The sequence below is a fragment of the Echinops telfairi genome, unplaced genomic scaffold (assembly GCF_000313985.2).
Source record: "Echinops telfairi isolate 266 unplaced genomic scaffold, ASM31398v2 ScPeMD7_7474;HRSCAF=8512, whole genome shotgun sequence".
Lineage (NCBI taxonomy): Eukaryota > Metazoa > Chordata > Mammalia > Afrosoricida > Tenrecidae > Echinops > Echinops telfairi.
This window is the reverse complement of record NW_022111378.1, coordinates 7,275,985-7,289,838: the sequence shown is the minus strand read 5'-3', so window position 1 is coordinate 7,289,838 and position 13,854 is coordinate 7,275,985. Positions and strand designations below refer to the sequence as shown.

The window sequence follows — 13,854 nt, the reverse complement described above, 5'->3', positions numbered from 1 at the left end:
ACCCAGCATTCTGTGATGCTGGCCTTCCTGACACGATCGGTGAAGACAAAATGGGTGCATAAGCAAATGTGGTGAAGAAAGCTGATGGTGCCCGGCTATTAGAAAATATAGCATATGGGGTCTTAAAGGCTTGAAGATAAACAAGTGGTCATCTGCTGAGAAGCAACAAAGCCCACATGGGAAGAAGCACACCAGTTTGTGTGATCACGAGCTGTTGATGGGATAAGGTATCAGGCAGTAAAGACCCAGAACAAAAAATCTTATCAATGTGAACAAGGGGGAATGTGGAGTGGAGACCCAAAGCCTATCTGTAGACAATTGGACATCCCCTTACAGAAGGATTTCAAGGAAGAGGAGCCAGTTAGGGTGCAGTATAGCACCAATGAAACATACACCTTTCATCTAGTTCCTTAATGCTTCCTCTCCCCTCTCCCCACGATCATGACCCCAATCCTACCTTACACACACAGACAGACCAGACCATGAACACTGGTACAGATAAGAGCTGGAAACACAGGGAATCCAGGACAGATAAACCCCTCAGGACCAATAGTTTAGAGTGTAGCAATACCAGGAAAGTAAGAAGAAGGTGGGGGGAGAAAGGGGAAACCAATCACAATGATCTACATATAACCCCCTCCCAGGGAGACGGACAACAGAAGAGTGGGTGAAGGGAGATAGCAGTTGGTGTAAAACATGAAAAAAAAAAGATAAATTATCAAGAATTTGTGAGGGAGGGCGGGTGGGGGAGGGGGAAATGAGCTGATACCAAGGGCTCAAGTAGAGAGAAAATGTTTTGAAAATGATGGCAACATATGTACAAATGTACTTGACACAATGGATGGATGGATGGATGGAATGTACTAAGAAGTATAAGAGGCCCCAATAAAATGATTTAAAAATTATTTTGTCTGACTTACAGAAGCTGATAACTGGTGGAAACTTATATTTTAACATGTTTTAATATGGTACTTGTTCATTTATTCAAAAATAGTTACAGAGGGTCAATGTGCCAAGGGAATATAATAAACACTTAAAACTCAAAAGTCTTCCCCTGAAAGTAATCAAGCTGAGACTTGAAAGATGAATAAAGCATCACAGAGACCAGGGGAGTAGAGGGCATTCCAGACAAAGAGACCATCAGAGTACTTGGGGGATGGGGGGGGGGGGCTGGAACACAAGGGCACAGAAGTGTATCCTATTTCAGAGCTCGACTGTAGAAGGAAGGGGCTCTGCCATTCACCTAATGAAAAAGAAAAGGGAAAAGAAGAACTACATCGTCCACTGAAAAGTAAGCCTTCGGTTGCTGGTGTTAACCATCAAGACGGATGTGCACGTTTTCAGTCCGCTGAGCTGGGGGTGAGGGCTGAGGTAACAGAGCTGCACAACAGACTTCCAAAATGGGTGATTTCCCCAATCTACGTGTGGACGCCTCAACTCCCTCACCCCGCATTTACGGGTGTTTGTGATGTGACTAGAGCAGAGCTAGACCGCAAGGAGAGAGAGCTAACCCGTAGGGGATTTACAGTCCAGGGGGACTTTGAGTCGAAACCTGAAAGCAACAGGTGCTGAAGACTTCGCGGCAGGGGAGCAGGCTGGGCTGCCCACAGCCCTCAGGAACCTGACCGGGCATTCCCTGGATCCGTCCCGACAGGTCTGAGATGCTGCTGCTTTCCCTGGCCGTCCTTCCTTGCCGATGCATTCCTTTCCAGGTAGTTTCCTCTCCAATAATCTGTTCCTTACGAGAAAACAGACTTCCTGCACAAACGTCCTCAATCTATTTTTAACTCCGAGAAACAAAACACACTGTTCCAAAGATCATTTTATCTCATATACCACCACATTATTTTCTTCCAAAAGTAAAATCCATATTCCCATGGGAATCACAGAGGCAAATAATCAATATATCTCCTTAGGTTCTGCACTTTGCAGAGAGGGTTTTTTGTTGTTGTTTTTAATGATTGGCTGTGATTGGTTTACACAAACTGAAAGATCACATCACAGCACACATTTTCCGGGGCTGGCCGCTGCTGGGCCGTGCAGACTGTTTGTGGGTAGAGACTAAGAAATCACTTTCTTGGGACGGATGCTGCCCATGCACAGGTCTTGGTGAGGCCAGGGGAGGCTGGGTTTCAGTTCCATGCCCCTTCACTGAGCAGCCCTGGAGGTACAACGGTGGGTTGGCCCTGTCCCCCGTCCCCTCAGAAACACAACAATAGCAAAGGGTTGTCCCAATTGCTTGGGCTTTGCTATGGCATTGTTCCAACAACCACCGCTGTTGTTTCATGTTCCTAAATGGCAGTAGACAGTTTTCCTTCATGTGGGACCTGAGAACTAGGCAGTGCCCAAATCGGGTTGTAAACAGATCAGTTCTAAGTTAAGCACCTCTTGCACAGTTGCGCTAGTGGTACAGCACAACATGGCGCAAGCATGGGTTATCATTTTAAGGTTCTATTTAGCATACCACTAGCTCTCCGAGGGCCAGTCCTCTCCTTTTGGTCCTGTCTGGATTGAAAATAAATAGATTTCAGGTTAAGTCTTGCGATTCAACACTAGAAATTCCAGATTCCTCTTTAGTATATTATAAAAGCTTCTTCAAGTTAGATGAGTTATATTTCAGCTTAACTCACCACATGTCTTTTCAAGTCTTACTACCGTCTGTTTTATAGCAAACCTCCAGTGTCCTAGACACTACGCATTGGGTAATGATTATCCATGTATGGATTATTCAAGTACTTACTATGAATACAACGCTGGGTTAAATGTGTCAAAGGAGTAAGAGAGAGAATCCAGGTCATGTTTACTCTCTAGTCCAATCAAATCGACTGCGGTGAGTCAACTCGGACTCACAGGAGCCCATAGGACAGAGCAGAACTGTCCCCAGAAGGTTTCCACAGCTGTCTATCTTTAGAGATGCACACTGCCCCTTCTTTCTTCCATGGCACAGGTGGTGAATTCAAACTGCAGACCTGTCGATTCGCTGGTGAGCACTTTAACCGCTGCACCACCAGGGCAGGGCTCTCTAGGGTCTCGCAGTTTCTATTTGGAGAGATGTTGCCAACAAACAATGGCGACTCAGTGTGGTAATGGTTGGCAGTACCGGGTGTGTACTTGCACGGTCACTGGGAGCACAATAAAGCCACAGACCAAAAAAAAAGCAGACACGAGGCAGCCGAAGTCAAGGTGCTGAGGGAGGGGCGGGATCGTGTGTGTGTGTGTGTGTGTGTGTGTGTGTGTGTGCAGGTGCTCTGAAGGAGTGGCGCTAAAGCAGAGGAGCAGCTTCTGGTGGCAAGCAACGGACAGGCGGGTCGAATGAGCTCGCAGGGGGCTCTCAGGGATAAGAGAACGGATCTGCTCCCATCAAAAATTTAAAGACCAAACAAAACTCACTGCCATCAAGTTGATTCCGCCCCATAGCAACCCTATAGGAGAGGATAGTTTCCGAGGCGGTAAATCTTTCTGGGAGCAGACAGTGTTAGTCTCCTCCCTCGGAATCCCCTGGAACATGCTAAGTGCAATTCTACTCAGTCACATGGGGTCACTAGCTACAAGTTAAATTGGTTCAAAGGTACTAACAACAATAAGCTATTCCGAAGGAAGGAGAGGGGAAATCAATATATAAGACTACTGTGGTTTCAAGTGTGAAAAAGAAGGTTAGCTGTATGTTGTGGGAGAGTCTGATGAAATGGTTAAGGCCAACATTATTATTTTATTATCGAAACAATGGAAATCACTCGAGTGTAGTCCATGGTTTTACCAATTTTAACCTGAGACTCAAAGCAACGTTTTCTGGCTTTCACACCTAACTTTGCTCGGCTGTGCTATATAAACTGAAAAGGCTGACAGGCCTAGGGAGTATTTGAATTGGGCTTTAAAAACAATAGGAGGACGGGATTGAACAGATCAAGCACGGAGATGGGGTAAGACTTGGCAAATGTCAAGTGACTGGGCAGTGGCACTGAGAAAAAGACATGACGAGAGGGACAGAGACCAAGGGAAAGAGCGCATCAGGAAGGAGTGATCAGGAGACCTTTGAAACAAGCAAAATGTTTTTAGGAAACAGAAGTAGATAAGGCTAGACAGATGAGCTAGCAGTAGACCCCCGCCCTTTCAGCAGAAAAAGGAAGAGAATGGGGCCTCACTCCCCCAGAGGCTGGATGGTACGCTGCAAGCACTCAGCTCAGAGACCCGTGGGTTGAGCCCAGAGCAGCTCCACTGGAGAAAGCTGTGGCTCTCGGCTTCTGTACAAATCACAGCTTTGGAAAGCCCACCACGCAGTTCTACTCTGTCTTTAAAGGACTGGGCTCCAAGGCAATGTTTTCTTTTGTGTTGTTTTTGTTTTCAAAGGGCCTATTCTTGGCATCTGAATACGGGAATAATAATACCTTCACCAAACTGCTGAGGGAGAACCGCGATCCTGTTTGGGAAGTGGCTGGCATACAGCAGGTACTTAACAGTGCTTACTTCACTCCTTTCTCCCCAAATTCATCTTGGGCTTTCTCAAGGGGAAGCTCTGGCTCCCCCACACCCAGCTCCTGTAAAGACTTGAAGTCTTAGAAACCCAACGGGGCAGTTCTACTCTGCCCACAGGGTGGCTCTATGAGTCAGAATCAGCTCGATGACAGTAAGCGCGTTGCCTTCAGTCTGAGGACCCCTCTTGCAGATCTGGAATGGCAAGAATTCCTACTTTGCTGGATGGCAGGTTGGTTTCATGAAGGTGGGGGGCAGGAAGTAATTAGGGTCAGGCTGTAGATACTGAACACGTGGGCAAGAGATACAAATTTTAATCTAGGGTCCCTGAGAAGGCAGCAGGGAATGGCTAGTTACATGTTAAGATAGGCAGGTAGAATGAAGGAAAAGGAGCAAAGGATCAGAGACAGCTATACAGTGAAAAGAACTCCGACATGATGTCAAAAGGCCAGACTTTAAACTGCAGTCAGCTACGAATACTGTGTGATTCTAAGCAAATCACCTTTATCTCTGAGTTCAGCTTCCGATTTGTAAACCAGATACAGCAATGTCACAGTGGAGTTGTGAATATTCACTAAACCATATATGAAAAGGACTTTGGTAGCAAGAGCTAAATAAATATCTATTAGGAGGAGACTGCAACCATAGAGGGCCTCGCTAACATGGCCTCCCCAACTTCAGGCAGTGAGATGTCTACGAATGACAGTGTCTACAGCTACGCGAACACATTCCTGTGTGTGCCACAAGCTCAAAGCAACCACCGGTGCTGAAGTTCCCTCAAGAAGTTCTGCATAATTTGACTTTGCTTGCCATTGTTTCTGAAGCTGTTTTTTTGGATGATAATATAATCAGATCTATTTGTAGTGCTTTTCTAAACCTGACAAACCATACAGAGCAGGGGCTGTTTTAAATAAATTGTTTTATTGGGGATATTTACAGCTCTTATAACAACCCATACATCAATTGTTTCAACCATAATTTGTATATATGTTGACATCATCATTTTCAAAACATTTTCTTTCTACTTGAGCCCTTGGTATCAGTTCCTTTTCCCCCCCCTTCCTCCACACCCCTCCCACCATTGTGAATTCTTGATAAATTATTATTGTTTTCATATCTTACACTGTCCATTGTCTCCCTTCAACCATGTTTCTGTTGTTTGTCCCCCTCAGGAGAGGGGGAAGGAGTTATACATGGGGGTGGGGGGGCTATTATGTCGATCCTTGCGATTGGTGCCCCCTTTCTCCCCCCACCTTCCCCCTACCCTCATTGTATCGCTACTTCCATTACTGTTCCTGGGGAGTTAGTTATCTGTCCTGGATTCCGTGTGTTGAGAGCTCTTATCTGTATCAGTATACAAGCTCTGGTCTAGTCTGGTTTGTAAGGTAGAGCTGGGGTCATGATAGTGGGGGAAAGGAAACATGAAAGAACTAGAGGAATGATGTGTTTCATTGGTGCTATACTGCAACCTGACTGGCTTGTCTCTTCCTTGTGATCCTTCTGTAAGGGGAAGACCAATTGTCTACAGATGGGCTTTGGGTCTCCACAAATTCACATTGGTATGATTGTTTTGGGTCTTCTGATGCCTAATATCTGATCTGGTTGACACCTCATGATCATACAGGCTGGTGTGCTTCTTGCATGTGGGCTTTGTTGCTTCTCAGCTACATGGTCACTTGTTTATCTTCAAGCCTTTAAGACCCCAGATGCTATATCTTTTGATAGTCGGGCACCATCAGCTTTCTTCACCACATTTGCTTATGCACCCATTTGTCTTCAGCGATCATGTTGGGAAGGTGAGCATCATAGATTTCCAGGTTATTAGAATAAAGTGTTCTTGCGTTGAGGGAGTACTTGAGTAGAGGCCCAATGTCTGCTTCCTTAATACTTAACATATTAAGTTAAGTACGGAGGCCTATCTCCCTTTGTTATGTTTTAATATATTTACATATGTACATACCTGTATTTATACCTCTATGTCTTTTGCCTCCTAGTTCTTCCCTCTATTTCTTTTTACTTTCCTCCTGTCCCACTATCATATTCGAACTTCATTTGGCTCTCAGTAATTCCTCTCAGCTACAATGCCCTTGATCAAACCCCACCATTCTGCACCCTCCTTGCCATCAATTTTAGATCTCTTGTTGTTCCATGGTCCCTGGGTTTGTTGGCTCCACCATCTTTTCCCCCCAATTCCCTCTCCCCCCATCCACCCGGAACTGCCAGTCCTGTTGTTTTCTCCTCAGGATTGTTTATCTTGCCTATCTTATATAAATAGACATGAAAAAAAAGAAGAAAAATGGGGGGCCTGTATGTAGTTCCAGGTCTCAGACCAGTGATTTTTAAACTGTGATTGGGGAGCACTAAAGGTTCTACGGGGCTGGTAGAGGTGGGAGAGCCCTAAGAATCTCAGATGCAGTGTAAGCAGCTCTTGGCCTCCTCCACCTGTTTCCAGCATCCCTGCTTCCCCTTTATCTGGTGTGGTTAAGAACTAAGGTATACACATCGGAGTTCACTTGAACAAAGAATTTCAGGTGGTCATGGACATGGCTTTGGAGAAGACCGAAAAACCAATCCGGTTGCTAGCAACATGATTCTGACTTGTACCAGTAACCTTGTATGATATAAAGCAGACCTGCCTCAAAGGGTTTCCAACACTGTATAAATGTATGGAAGCAAACTGACACAGCTGTCTCCCATGGAGCAGCTATTGGGCTCAAACAGCCAACGTCGCAGCTAGTAGCCAGGCACTTAACCACTGCGCCACCAGGGATTCAATGGACAGATAGGCCCTGATTTATCTCCCCCCCCAAGCTCTGTCACAGAATAACCTTGTGAACTCCACAAAACTTCTAAAGGAATAAATTGAGAATAAGGAGCCCTGGTGGGGCACTGGTTAAGCGCCAGACTGCTAAGTGAAGAGGTTGGTGGTTCAAACCTACCCAGTGGCTCTGCAGGACAAAGAGCTGGCTGTCTGTTTCTGTGAAGATAACATTCTACAGGACAGCTCGACTGTCACATGGGGTCACTGTGAGCTGAAATCAGCGCAACAGCCCTTAATAACAACGACAACGCAGAAACCATAGTACCTTCATTGGGACTCAAACTCACTCGTATTGAGGCGATTCCAACTCACAGATGCCAGAGGGTAGAGTAGAACTCCCCGGTGAGTTTTTCTCCTTGAAATAACACAGACAGGGTCATGAGAGAACATATATGTTGGTGACCATGAGTTTGCAGTGGGTTTGGTTGGGGTTACTATTGGCTACACTCGTAGCTTTCTGTTAACCTTCACTCCACCTAAGAACAACCGACGTGGAGAAGGACAGGGAGACAAGAACACAAGGGGTCACGATGCTGCTGAGAGGAGATTTGGAGAGGCACGGCTCTTGTTGCCAAAGGAGATGCTTTTTCAGGGTTTCTTCTCTCCTTTCCTCTTGGCCCTCTTAGACTTTTGCCTTATTCTGGCTTGTTTCGCCTGCTCCGAGGAGGAGGACGAGAAAAAGGAGTGCTGGTGGCACAGTGGTTACAAGTTGGGCTGCTAACTGTAAGGTCAGCAGTTGGAAACCCCCAGCCGCTCCTTGGGAGAAAGACAGGGCTGTTTACTCCTGCAACGAGTGACAATCTCGGAAACCTACAGGGCCACTTCTACCCTGTCCTATATGGGGTCACTCTGAGTCGGCATCCACAGTGAGGTTGGTTTTTGGTGGGAGCTTCAGACACCTGTGAAACACCAGGGCCTCCTTCTGTGGAAGGAGGTATTTCACTCCCTAGGTCTTTAAAAACCAAACAAGAACCCGTGGGAGACCAGGGGACAGGGACAGAGAGCAGGCACACAATTCTAGGGGAAGAGCTTTTCTGTGTTACAGGTGGACCGGCCCAATTCTCCAGAAAAGGAAACACATTGTGGTTGTAGGCGAAACTCCTAACTGGTAACTGTGGGTAGGAGTTCCACAGTGTGCCCTCTCTGGGGAGATTCTTTGGACTTTAGCGGGGACAACTCATCAAGAAAACCACTGCCAAGCAGGTGGAGGGACAGAGAGATCTCAATTCTGCTCAGTTGGCATGGTTACTATACCATGTGCTTCTGGCACTGAAAGTTGTATAGCTGAACTGAACATTAAAAAAAACAACAACTGATAAGAGGGTCTGGTACATAATTGGAGCGCCTTAAATATGCACTGAATAAACAAATGACAGGCTACTGAACAAACAGGTTTCAAATTCACATACTCTCTCAGTAAATCTGGAGGTCACTTGGCTGGTAACAAAGGTTTGTGGTGTAAGTCCACCCAGATGTAGTGCAGAAGAAAGGTCTACCACGTCCAAAAACCCCAGCAATTGAAAACCCAGTGCAGCACAGTTCTACTAAGATCACAATCCAATGTTTAAAATGAAATTTTATTTGAAGTTTGTATTAGTTATAAACAATATACTAAGCATTTTGTTATTATATTCAGTTTTCTAAAAGCAGCCTGCTACCAGCTAAGGTCTCCTAGTGGTCCACATGACAGAAGGGAAAGAGCTTTGGATAAGAGACCTAAGTTCACTCCAGGTTCTGCTATTTTTGAGCAAGTCACTTACTCTAAGCTTCTGTTTCTTCAGTCACATAATGGGACTAACAGCAACCACCGTAACTCTCTCATAGGTACATTGCAAGAATCAAGTTGAGAAAACAAAACCAATTTCAATGTTGAACAGTTAATACCCACTCAGAGTGACTACAGCACAGGAGAGAACTGCACCTCTGGGTTTCTGAGACTGTACCTCATGGTGGGTGTAGAAAAGTCTCATCTTTCTCCTTTGGAGAGGCTGGGGCTTTCGAACGCCTGACCTCGTGGTTAGCAGCCCAACATGTAACTACTTTGCCACTAGGGCTCCTTGCAGATGTGAAAACACTCTAACTGATCAAATGCAACACTCAACGTGAAATGATGTTACTTAAGGATCTACCTTGGTTTGCCCTCTGGAACCTTCTCCAATACCCTACAGTTGTTTCAAGCTCTGACTGGCGTAAACTGGAATCCCTGCTCTGTCCCTTCCTAGCTATGAGATCTCTGGCAGGTTACCTAAGCCTTATCTATAGATTTCCAGAATGATGACTCACAGACTTGCTGAGCTGCTTCATGTGAAGCACTCTGCTAAATATCTTACACAAAGTAAGTGCTCACACAACTGCAGCAGTTATTATTACTAAACATTGCTCCTGAGCTGTTCCCAGAATTTGTCCTATCTCCCCAACGGATTATTATTAACTCCTGAGAGCAGGGTCAATATCCTATCCATTTCTTCAGCTATCCACAAACACACTCCGGAAAAGTGATAAATTCATACTATTTTATTTAAAGCATGGCTGAATGGATGTAAAAGGATTAAGTTGTCTCCCTCCAAACAGTACTCAAATCTTAAATCACATTCCCATCACAGCCAGCTTGAGAAACTCAATGTCCACAAGATAAAGTAACTTTTTCTGATTCAATTATCAAATTTAAAATGTGAATGCAACTCCCAAATTAGGAACTACTATAAATACCTATTGATCTGCCCTACCACGCCACGCTGAATGTGCGACAATAGGCAAACACTCAAACTTCTCAACCCACGCCACCACACTCCACCCCAACCCCAGGCCCAAAATGTGAGCGTTCAACTTACAGATGCAAATAATATCAAAGGTAACACATATGCTTGAACATAGAAAATGCCATATAGTATCCAGAGGGCCCTGTTTCAGTACTGACCAAAGCAAACTAAACCCACTGAGTCCATTCTAACTCACAGGCCCCATAGGACAGAATACAACTCTTTACCGACGCTAACTGTCAAAACTTTCTCCCACGGAGTGACTGATCAGTTTAAACCACTGACCTTTTGATTAGCAGCAGAGCAATTAACCACCATGCCTCCCTCCCCCGCACTTTTTTCTTTCTTTCTTTGGTATCAAAGCACATGTAAGCCAGTGGTTTGGGTAGCAAATTCCCTTAGATGACATAAACCGCATACAGAATTCTACATCACAATAAGTAAGGCTCTAGCAAACGACAAGATAGACAATTTCAGTGTTTGGAGAAGAGTCATTCTAAACTAAGGAACTCTGAGAGCGCTGTGGGTTAGGCGTTGGGCTGCTAACTGCAAGGTCATTGGTTCAAACCCATCAGCCTCTCCATGGAAGAAGTATGAGGCTATCTGCTCCCATAAAGATTTAATGTCTCAGAAACTCCATAAGGGGTCGCTAAGAGTTGGGATTCACTCGAAGGGCAATAGGTTTGGTTCTTTTGTTTGAACTATAAATTAAAAGGAGTCGTGTTATAACATTATCAACTGCATAATTCTTCCTTTCAGATGTCACCAGTAAAATATTGCTATTTGTCTAAAAATGATGTCTTATTCTTCTACTACGTTTTAAAAAATTGATTGGGAGATCACAAAATTAAACAGTTCTTTGGGAACCTCAGGAGTCTGGTGGTGTAGTGGCTATATGATGGTCAACAGTTTGAAACTACCAGGCACTCCTTAGGAAAAAAGACGGGACTTTCCAATCCTATAAAGCATTAAGTCTCAGAAACCCACAGGGGCAGTTCTACCTTGTTCTTTGGGTGCAATGAGTCTGAATCAACCTGATAGCAGTGAGGTTTTGAGGTTTTGGGGGGTTTCTTGGGGAGTGTCTGGGGAGCCTTATGACATGTTCACCACAGTAAGTAAGAGATGGAGAAATAATCCACTACACGTACATCTATGCTGCTCAATGTTCTGGCTTATAATAACTAGCGTCGGTAAGTGTGATCTCCCGTTGATTTACTCACATCTTCCTGGACACAGCTAAGAAAGCAGTGAAAAATATGCATTTTTCTGAATTCTGAGCACCAGCATCCCCCCCTTCTCCAGTCTCACGTTCTCATACTCAAAATCAAGTGACTACATAACAACTGCTCTAGTTTCCAAACACAGAGTCGGGGCGTCGTGGGGAGGTGGGGGCAGGGGGCTGCTTCTTTGGAGAAGAACTAGCCAAGGCCATGATGTACCGCTCTTAAGATGAAATGTAAATTTTCTGAGGCAAATTCTTCATTTCAAATGGCAGGGTCAGAATTCCACCTGATCCAGTTTGGGGAACTGAAAAGAATATCATCCAAAAATATTCTTTCTGGGACGCAACATTTTGATTATTAAGCTTTGGACTGAAAAACAAAACTCCTTTGGGCTTGCTGTCATCTTAACCACAGTAAACAGGTGCTGAGAGCGGTGCTCACTTCACTCTCCCTGGAAAGATGCATACCTCCCAATGATCACGTGTGTAAGCACTACTGCGGCCTGCCTCCTATTTGACTTATGTCTCAGTCGGACTTCTCACTCCTTGGCACCCTTTCTCTCTTCCTTAAAGCAGAATAGAGGGAGCCAGGTGACAGAACCTTGCACTCTCTGGCTTGCCTGTTGCTTAATTTGAAGCACAATGCCCTGTGTTACTGGGCAACTCTGCTTCCCAAAGTCTTAACCATTCTCCCCTGGGATCGGACATGTCTGGTCCTGGCATTTCATAGTCCCAACTTTCTTGCCTCTTCTACTTCCTGGCGGTGCCAAACCAGTGGTTCCAGCCTGCCAGCTGCTCCAGGGGAGAAAGTCGAGGCTGTCTGCTCCCATGAAGACTGACAGTCTCAGAACTGGGTCAGAACTGATGGTAGTGGGTTTGGGTTTGGGTTGCTGTAGGGACAAATTCCTAAATCATGTTAAGTTTTGACTCATGGTTTGCAAATCACAGACGGCACCTCCCAGGCTCTGCATGCACAGTGCATGTTGTATCAAAAACTACATACAGAAAGGGAGGCAACCTTCTTGGCTACCCGTCTACCTCTCCTGCAGCAGCATTTGTCTAAAGGACTCAGAGAGGCTGCTTTTGCTCTGCTGGTCCCTGGAGGGGGGGGGCGGGGCAGTCTGGTATGAAGATGATGAAGAACAGTGTGGCTGGGGCAGGTCTCTCGGACCAAAAATGCTGGTGCGGAGCAAGCACAAAGCCCTGACAATGAGGAGCTGCCTGGTGACAACTAGTACTATCAAGAGGTGGTTAGACAGACAATCGCACTTTTATTTTCTTTCCGCTTTTTGACTGTAGATTTAATTTAATTTTGTCATGGCAGGATTAGCAACCAGGCCACAGAGGTGAAGGGACATTATAATAAGACAGCACATTAATCCTCTATCCCACCCAAGGCAGAAGCAAAACCAAACAAATAGCAGCTTCCTGGAAATTGAATTTCTGTTATCCAGATGTCAAAGATGTAATACCCCAATTACACAAACTATTGCCAGTGAATCATGCCAGTGGATATGCAATGTAAATGGGTGCGCTCAGAGCCACAAAACTGCACAGTCAGCATCTGGCTCTGTGAGTGAGTGATAATTAGCACTGTGTGTAGACACTAATAAACATTTATGTCTGAAATTACAACTTTTAGCAATGTTAATAAGGGATATATTGGCAATCTGTAAAATAAAAGGTCTTGAAAAGAATGTCATACATTAAGCAGTGGAAGACATTTCCCGTTCTTGCACAATCTTTTTTTTCCCTCTCTCTCTCTTCCTAATTGCAAATGGCCACACTGTTTCGCTAAGAAATTAATTGACATAAGAACCTACCTAAAAAAATGGGTTGTGTCTCTTTGGCCTCCCCATTAACATCGTTGCTGAATTCTGAGATCGTATATACTTCATGGTGATAATCTGGGATAAGAAAAACAACCAAAAATTAGAATTCTAATGACTAGCAAGATATGAATAAGCAATAGACTACAGAACCCAATTAAGGCTAGGAGCACAATCTATGCTTTAATTGATAAAACACAGTGTGTGTGAAGCCAGTTAGCTACAGCACTGTAGTCCACAGTAATCCCCCAGAACTTTGCTTTCTCTGAGTACAGTACTCAGCATTGAAATATTACTTTGACTTTAGAAATGGGCTTTGTTTGATCATATAGCTTTCCCAGTAATTTTGCCCACAGATGCCAATTATTAAGTTGCTTTCCTTTCAGATAACAACGATGTTTATAAAGAAAGAAACACCTCACCCGCCACAGGCCAGGGGAGGTTTTCAAATTTATCTCCACCACTCCTTTTCCTGGCCATATCAATAGTACAGGTTTTGGAGATAGCTCAGTGTACCCAGGAGAAAACAACAACAACCCCGTTGTTAAGCAGTTTAAAGGTAGGCACACATGAAAAATACTGATTTGTTATTTCAAATACAGTATCATTTGGCTAAGAAAGCAAGATTCTCATCTTTCACACAAGTGAACCTTTACCATTCAGCCAATGTACTTTAATATACGATTGGTTTCTTTTCTAAAAATTCACCTACACAGAGAAGAATCACATCCATTACTTGGGGCGGGGGGTGGG

The 13,854-nt window shown here is 44.7% G+C and overlaps 1 protein-coding gene across 2 annotated transcripts in view; it reads right to left on the bottom strand.

Annotated features, from left to right (window-relative positions):
• The window catches only part of BEND7 (BEN domain containing 7), a 107,846-nt gene extending 94,689 nt beyond the window's left edge, over positions 1-13,157 (bottom strand). For both annotated transcript variants that reach the window (XM_045285638.1, XM_045285639.1), the window contains exon 1: positions 13,096-13,157. The gene's annotated coding sequence lies outside the window, so the exon portion shown is untranslated. The remainder of the gene's footprint in view (positions 1-13,095) is intronic.
• Positions 13,158-13,854: the final 697 nt, after the last annotated feature.